The following is an 8,916-nucleotide window of genomic DNA, read 5'->3' as shown; positions in this document are numbered from 1 at the left end:
TAGGTGACCAACCTGTGACACATGCTGCCAAACAACTTCTGCGTTTGGTATGTGGAAGATTGGGGAGGCAATGTGCAGCACAGCAGGAGATGGGGAAGCAGAAACCAGTGCATCAGACTGGGCAAGTAGCAGAAATCAGAAGAGCAGACAGGGCAGAGGAAGGAGATTGGAGTAGCACTTGGGAAGGGTGCAGCACCAATTTGTGGCACAGCTGCCCCCCAAAATTGGCTGCTACTAGTCTATATTTTTAGTATCATGCTTGAAGGCAGGGCTGACCAATTTCAAAGTGGCTGGGGCCCATGTGCGCCACAGGCCACACTAGCTGGGTCCGTGCTGCAGGAACAGCACTAGTTGGGGAGCTATGGACCCAGGGTGCACATCCTCTGCAGGTAGAAGTATGGGGGAAAACTACAAACATGGCAGGAGGTAGTATCCTGCAGTGGTGATGCATAGAGGGTGCATGGGGATTCACATGCACCCCCTGAGAGTGCTGATACACTCCTTGACAGCCAGCGCACCCCGCTTAGATGACAGGCGGGGGGGCAGGCAGGAGTGCCAGTGCCCCCCCTGCAAGTGCCAGCCAGGAAATGGCACCAGGAGAAGCGCTGCTGGCACCTCTGGGTGCCCTGCTCACATTCCCGGCTCGGCATGATCAGCCACAGGAGGACCCTTCCAGTTGCTGACTGGCCACTGGGAGGGTACTTGCCCCCCCCCAAAGTCAGGAGGCATCAGTCACCCATGGTACCCTAACTGAGATAATGTATAGTTAGCCTCCCACTTTCACTTCCAGTGGGAAGATCTTGGCTATATGCCGACTTTATGGAAAGGAAAGGCTTCTCCCTAGCTTGCTCCTACAGCCATACGGCTGAGGGCAAGTGGAACTTGGGGGCATCCAAACTAGGGCTGTGCAAAACAGCACCATTTAGTTTTGAATTCCATTTTGCTGTTTCAACAGGATGGTGTTTTGTTCTGAGTTTTGTTTCTTTTCGAAAGCAATGTTCTGTTTTGTTTCATCTAAACTATTTCAACACTGTTTCAATGTGCCCATAGGTTATAATGGGGAAGCACAAAACTGCCTATAACTTTGTCATTTATTTCCTGATTCAGATGAAACGTGTAGGGATGAAGCCACAAAGCCTGTTAAGTTTCAAGGAGATAGTGCAGGGGTTTCTGGAAAACCACCTCAAGCTATTGACACACAAAACTTGTGACATGTGTCATTGTGTGTGTATGTTAAGGCGCAGCTGTTTTTCCATCCCTCCCCCAGAGCACTGGGATTGGAAGGAACCTCAGGAAGGATCACAGTCACTGGCCAGCTACACATGTCAATATGAGAGCACTCCTTCCCCCCTCTTCCCCCTCCCCCTCCTTAGTTTCTGTTTCCCTGCAAGCAAGCCCAGCTTCGAAACTCAAAACATTTCAGAATGTTTCTAGTGCCCTTGTTTTGTTTCAAGGCTGTTTCAAAGCCTTTCATTTCATTTCACTTTCGCTGTTTTGAGCTCGGGCCTGCATGTAGGATGCCTGCCAAAGGATTTGGAAGTATCTGAAGCCCCAGGCCCAGGGTGGAGGATGCTTGCCAGTAGCAGGGCCACATATGGCCTTCAGTGATTCATGGATTTGGATTTGATTTTGCTGATTTGACTTGGGACACGAAAAATTTTCCTTAAAAAAAAAAATCCTGTTCAGGTAAAGCTCCCTCATCCCTACCGATCCAGGTAGATGGGCGCTCCCTGTGTCGGGCTGCATCCTGCCTTACCTTCATCTTCCTGCAGACTCCCCTCTGATACTGCACTACTTGGGCACTTCAGGCTTGCCAGTTCCTTCACTACCTGTGCCATGTCATGCTGCCCCACCTCCTGGATCAAGGGTATGCAGCAGAAGCTGAGGGAGTGAGGGGAAACCCCAGATGCAGCTGCAGCTGGGTGGGAGCCTATGCAGCTATTATCCCCTTGCAGACCACAGGTAGGCCATCAACTGGACAGCCCTGTTTCAAGGTGATATATTCTTTCCAGTTATTGACAATACAAGACAAAGTTGGCGATGGTATGGTAAGCTTGCAAACTCAGACCCAGAGACAAAGACTTGCTTATTTGTATGCGACAGTGCTGAGTTAGTGCCTGATTTTAATAAAACAAGTTTATGTCTCTAAGGAATAGGACTGACTATTTAAATTTAGCAGCACTGAACAATGAATAAACAAATTATACAAGGTCAATCAGGTATCAAACAATAATTAACCTTCCACTTTCTGCTTGTGGCAGATCACTAATATTCCCATTGAAACTGAAAGAAAAGAAAGCATTTCACTGTATTACATTTTTAGTGATTTGCAAACAGTGAATTTGGGATATCTTTTTTTAATGCGGGGTCAAAATTCCAGATTTTATTTTCCAGTTTTTGTGACATTTGGTTAAGCAGTTGAGATGACCAACAAAATTGACACAACTGTAGTATATCACAAGGCAAAACCAAATATTTCGGCTGAAACACCAGCATATAAAATATTCCTATGATGATTTTCAAGAACATAAACTAAAGAGAAAAGGAGAGGAGGAAATCATAGATACTCCTGTGTATATGACTGTCACCAGTTGTATATGAAGTTAGACATGTGTCAGGATAATACAGGAATATGCAAACAAAAGAAGATAGGGCAACAGAAAATGTAAGTAGGTTTGGGCATATTTACCTTCTCTGCCACCAGTGAGGCCAAGGTAGAAGCAACCATTTAAATACATCTCTGTAGCACACCTGCAGACCACAACAGGCAATTTAGGCATTTTGTCAGAAATGATGCACCGTCCCTCTATGATAATTTATCTGTAAAAGAAAAGAATTCAAGACAAAATTCATGAGCCAGAGATCTGACTGAAAAGACCATATGGTATCATAAATTGGAATCACAAATTGCCCTTCAGGATTTGCTACTTTTCAATCTGAAGGATCAGATCTTGTAAGAACTTGTAGTTTGTTCTCTGGTGATACTTTAATCACATAGATGTCTGTAGAGAAAAACAGGCTTTGAAGGAGAGACACTTGATTAATACAGTATGGAGCACAAGTGAAGAATGGCAGTGCCATTCTTTACAATCAGTTGTGAAATACTAAGAAAGCATAATGAATGCATGGGTCACCAAAATGCTGCAAATATCACTTGACTAAAATATTTCTCAATGCCCACCCTTTTAGATTTAGAGATCAATTCCATTAAGAACTATACATCAATGGGAGTAAGTCAAGTTTGCTTTTTCGTACATTTTATACATTTTAGTTTTTCATAAACTAGTTTCCCCTTGTATGTTTAAATTTGCTTCCTTTGAGCTGCAAAAGCATATTGTTGAAGTTTGTGCTCTGTTTTCTTGAGTTAAATGCTTCTACTATACAGAGTAGCAACTGAAGAAGAAACAAACACAAAAACCCCATGATTCATGGAAGGGGGGAGCAAACTTTTCAGCATCTTCTCTTACCTTGCCACAGAAAATACTGTGTATTTGAGCCTGTGTGGAATGTAGTGAATATATTAAGAGGGAGGAAATCAGGCAGGGAACAGATACCTGGTGCAGCAAGGTCCCCTGCCATGCTCCCCTAACACTTTTTGCAGTGTTATTTCCCTTTCATAGTTTCTAGCATCCTCAGAGATGAATGTGCATTCTTAGGAGACAAATTGAGAGCTGTGGAGTGTAGATGATGTGGAATGGCAGCACTGCCCTTGGCAAAGCTGTTTTTACAAGAATCAGTGAAGCAAGGAGCAGAGCAGAGTGGTTGGAGGTGTATAGTTCAACAGGGCTAGAAGATCCTTGAACTCAGCATCACTAAAGGGTTGTACATCCTTCGATATCTATTAAGTGGCCAAAATTCTATCCTCCCAGAGACCCTGATCACTAGAATGGTATTTTACCATCTGCATAACAAGTGCTACTTTTTAATATGGACTGATCAGAGATGTTTATGTACTTTTTGTACAACATAAATACAATGCTATACAGTAATATAAAATGATACACATGTATCCAGTGTTGGAGATTGTGCATTATAATGCTCATCTAAATTTAATAGTTACAATTTTTTTCAGTTGGGATCTCATGCTTCCATTCCATTTCAGCATTCTCTAGCAAAGATTTTATCTTAACAACTGTTCAGCTGTTGCCTGCCTATTCTCATATTATCTTTCTCTATTTCCTTGCTTTTTGCAAAACCTGTCTTACGGTTTTCCTCTCCATTTTTTCTCTTTTTTACCTCTCCCCATCTCTTTCCATCTGAGAAAACAGTGAAGGCTGTATCTCTTCTTTGATACCTCCTCTTCTCCCAAATAACCCAAAAGAGTTCTGTAGTTTGGTCTTCAAGTTCCAAGCCTTACACTTTTCCCAGCTCAAAAGCTCCCATTCCATCTTTTATTATTTTTATTATTTTTAATTCTTTGCTTGTCCCTAGGGTCTGGCTCCTAATTGGTTGCTCCAATTTCCCTGGGTTTGGAAGGGACCATATAAGGTCCCCTGCTCAAGGCAGGATCACCCCTGATTAAACCATCCCAGTCAAGTGTCTGTCTAACATGTTCCTGAAAATATGCCATTTCTGTTTCCTAATGTGCCAAGAACTCTTGCCCAACTCTTCTTTTACACTCCATCACACAGTCTGTTATTTCTCTTTTTTTTCTGTTGAGATAGAGGCTTCAGGGAACAACATTCATGGTGTTGAAGGCTGAGGAGGACACTAAGCAAGACCATACTCCCACAAGAAGAGAGAAGGGGAAAGAGTCAGGTGCTATATGCTGAAAAACTTTGACCCAGCCAACCAAGGAACATGGTTTGGCTTTCATGAACAAATTAATGGAGGATTATACTTATGTTTGATAAAACACAGTTAATATTCTAAGGCATCTTACATTTTGAAAGTGTTGAATATGAATTGTTATCTGTGTGCTCAGCCTCTTATTTGCAGGTTGAGTAAATCATGTTGTGCATGCACTGCATAAAGCAGCTGGCTCACAAGGGTGTAATAGCTTCTTTTTATGGCTAGACTATCAGCAAGAACAGATTCCTTATGCACAGGGTTAGATATGTTTCTGATTTATACTGTAGTGCCATCTGGTCCTACAAGACTAATATTCAGATTTTAGTGCTATTCCTGATTCAATTTCAAGGGAGATTTTTTTCAGCACACAGTTAATAGAAGGAATTATTTACTCATTGATCAAACAGTTACTTAATGCCTACTCAGTCTAGTAGTTTGATTTTAGGATTAGGGCAAGTTTTTGGATGTCATATGTTTGGGAGCAAGTTTGAGGGGTGTAAGCTGGTTTAGCTTTGCTTCAAGGCTGATATGTGGCTAGGAAGCAATGCAAGATTCTCCAATAATATCAAGTAATCTCATTTTAGTTACAAAATAAAATATATAGTTTTGCAACCATACTTTTTTTCCTCATTGCCTGAAAATAACTGAATCTACCAAATTGATAAACAAGTGCCACTTAATTATTTGGTCTAGAAAGCAAGCAAAAGCAGTTTTTGTTTTGTGATATTAATCCACAACATATCACCATCAAAACATCCATATGAGAAATCAGATTACCATATTGCGGTAGGGCTCATCCATTCTTGTCCATTTTCATCAATTCTTTGTTAACCTCACATTATCTTAGGTCTTACATTAGACTGCAAACTTTTGAGAGCAAGAACAGCCTGCTAAATTCTCCATCTTCTTTTATTGTCATTTACACCTAATACAACCACTGTTTCAATTGTTTTACATCCACAGGTGAAAATGGCTCCAGAAAGTGCAAGAAACCTACTGCAGAAATTGAATGCAAGACCACAGGATTTAGATATCTGACTTTTTTTAGTTTGAACTAAAATACTAGGTCCCTCAAACTTATAAGTTTCTTTCCAAGTCCAGCCAATACAAAGGGATAAGAACAGTGAGTTAATATGGGTTACAGAAGGCGATGAGAAGAATAAGGCTCCATGTATTTTTGTTAAATGTGTGTTGTAATGTACCTTGGATATTTGTGTGATACAATTCTTTTCTGCACAATTGATTCAGAGTACTGAACCCCTGTTCGTGAAATTACATGGCTTAACAGCTAGGGTATCACTTCTTTGGCTTTTGAAAAAAAGATCAACCACCAGCACATTCATCACACACACACACAAACATGCTGCATTACAAACATTCAATTGAAAAGGAAAAGCCAGTTCAATGAAGGGACTCATTCCTCTCTCTTTTTTTGTTTTCCTATCATTGTACAATCAACAGCATTTCATAAAGAGGTTTGAATTTGCAGATGTTGTGGGAATTCTGGGGATTTTATAACTTATGTCAATACATTTACAGATGTTCCTCTGAGTAGTTGGGAAGAGTATTTGGGGAGGTATACGCCAAAGAGAGATGGAGTGCTTCACACAGCTGCCAAGTTTTGTTCAGTTACATGTTTGACAGTTTATGCAAATTGAATAAGCTACTTTGCATATTTGCAAGTAATCATGAACTTGAGCTTTAAAAAAAGTGCGAGATTTAGTAGTGGTGAAAGACAAGTTTCTCATAAACACTCGCACCCGTCATGCTTCTATTCTGACCTGATAGGGAACTTCTTTTCAGGTATAATAGAAGTATTATAGGGTATAAACATATGTAGCCAAATGAAGTGGATCAGCTGTATCAGGATGTCCTAGTACAGCTAATGTGCTTCACTGGGTAAAATAGATGTTGCCCATTGTCCCCATCTCATGTGGGGGCCACCAAATATCTTTTAGACTGAAATAAATTTCAGATGTTTCTGGATTGGTCTGGATTCAAAATATAGGCCAAAAGCTCTGCAGCCTATCATCACTGTTAAAAATCACTGATTATAAACTGCTAAAAAGGCAGAAGAGTGCATATGTATTTGGGGAAAATCTTGTGTTAATTTTAGTGGAATAAATGGGCCTGGGCCCAAAGAGTCAAAGTTGCTAACTTGACTTTTTCGCTGTATAACATTTAAGAGTTGAACAAGACAAAGGGCTGCTAGGAAAGAGATTTCAACCTGCTCAGTACCATGACAAGCAGAAATAATTAAAATCATTTTAAAACTTTTTTTAAAGGCATTGAAAAACAAGGTAAACCATTTGAAATGTAAAGTGTTAGGTAAAGGTTTCAGTTTAATAATGTTTCTTTTTCTCTATAGAGTGCTTTAATAAAGAAAAATATATATTTAACAGTCTTGTAATAGATTAGTAAAGATGGTAATAAACTCTCCTCTCTGTAGAAAGAAAAAAATATTTGAAATGGCTGGTTATCTCTTATTGTCCTTGTTGCCTTCTGTTGCTTTGAAGACACCAGGAAACAGCAAACAGAGAAAATGTAGCTTCTGTTTCTGGTGCTAACACTTATTGCGACCTTATTGCTGCAGAAAAAAACAGGCACAGCCCACTGACTTAGCAGCCATCAAAACTAGCAAATGTGCTCCAGTGCTGAGTTCTTCAAAACTTTGCTTTTAGCTAGCATTCTGGTCACGGGCTCACAGGCCTGTTGCAGAAGATGTTATATCTAGCTAAGTCAGACTTTCTCACACAGAAAGCAAAGACAAAGAGATAAGACACAGAGATGAGAAAAAGAAGGACTACAGATGGGGAAGGAAAAGATGACATGAGAGAACAGGGTGACAAGTCTTTCATTTCAAATGTTTCTCTGGACTTGGCCAAAACTCACGGACCTGACAGTGTCATCTGGGTCTCTCTCATTGACTCAGTTTGATCAGGACATCTCTGGATCAGCATGATGAAGACCCAGTGGTGGTAGAGTAGATTTTATCCCATTCAAATTAAATTTAGTGGAGATAGTGGGGTATGGTAGTAAGAGTATGCTTCTTACTGGGTGCATCTACACAAGATGCTTTACTGCTCACTAGTGTAGTTTACTGTGCAGTAAGCAAGCATGTGCACATACTTACTGCACAGTAAACTTTGCTAATCATGATTAAAATGCAAGTAGCAAATTTACTGGTGATTAGTTACTGGGTAGTAGGGCTTATGTAGATGCCTGACTAGGAGAAAATCTGATCCCAGTCAGCTGGCTAGCAGGGGGCGGGCGATTGCTCCTTGCCCCTGGGAGCTGTCTACTGTTGGGGTGGCCTCCACCACCAGAGCCCAGATGGGGACTATGTCCCCCTGCCCTGGCAGCAAGGCGCTCCAAGCCCCTGCTCCAAGATTGACTGGAGAGTGGGGGATGGAAGATCCTTATCTTCCAGGGTCAGCTCTGCCACAGGGCGGGCACTGGAAGATCCTTATTTCCCAGCCTGAGCCCCACTGCAGTGGAGCTGTAGCTGGGAGATGAGGATCTCCCAGCACTGGCCCCATGGTCATGGAGCTGGGGCTGGGAGCTCCCTGCTGGTGGGTGCTGGGGAGCCTAATCCCTGCCCAGTTCCGTGATCACAGCCTGTTCCCCACCCAGCTCTGCAATCATGGACCCAAGCAGGAAACAGTCTCTCCAGTCCCCACCCCATGATTGTGGAGGAGGGGCTGGGAACTGTACTGGTTAGGTGTAGGTCCCAGCCCCACGCCCACATTGGGTGATCAATGTGCAGGGCTTGGAAAGAGCTCCAGGGCGGGGAGGTTCCATGCCCCTGCCCTGATCTGCCATTGGGGCAGCTAGCAGTGAGCCCCCAGCTGAGCAGGGATTCCCATTTGGGGGCCTGCTGCTAGCTGCCCCAGCAGTGGATCAGGGAAAGAGGCTGGGACCTGCCCTCTCCTGCAGCTCTTTCCAAGTCCCCTACCCTGATTGGGAAACCAGGTCCCTATTGCTGGGGCAGGAGTACATTGCCCCCACACCAGTAGCAGGCAGCCCCCCAGGGGCAGGGAGCAATGTCCTGGCCCCAGTCAGGAGACAGCTGGGATGGCCCAGTACCAGTCTCCTGGCCAGGAGACAGCTATCTCCTGGCCTGGT

The sequence above is a fragment of the Gavialis gangeticus genome, unplaced genomic scaffold (assembly GCF_001723915.1).
Source record: "Gavialis gangeticus isolate Ggan-Ray unplaced genomic scaffold, GavGan_comp1, whole genome shotgun sequence".
In the NCBI taxonomy this organism is placed as follows: domain Eukaryota; kingdom Metazoa; phylum Chordata; order Crocodylia; family Gavialidae; genus Gavialis; species Gavialis gangeticus.
The sequence above is the reverse complement of the archived record's forward strand: the minus strand, read 5'-3'. Positions refer to the sequence as shown.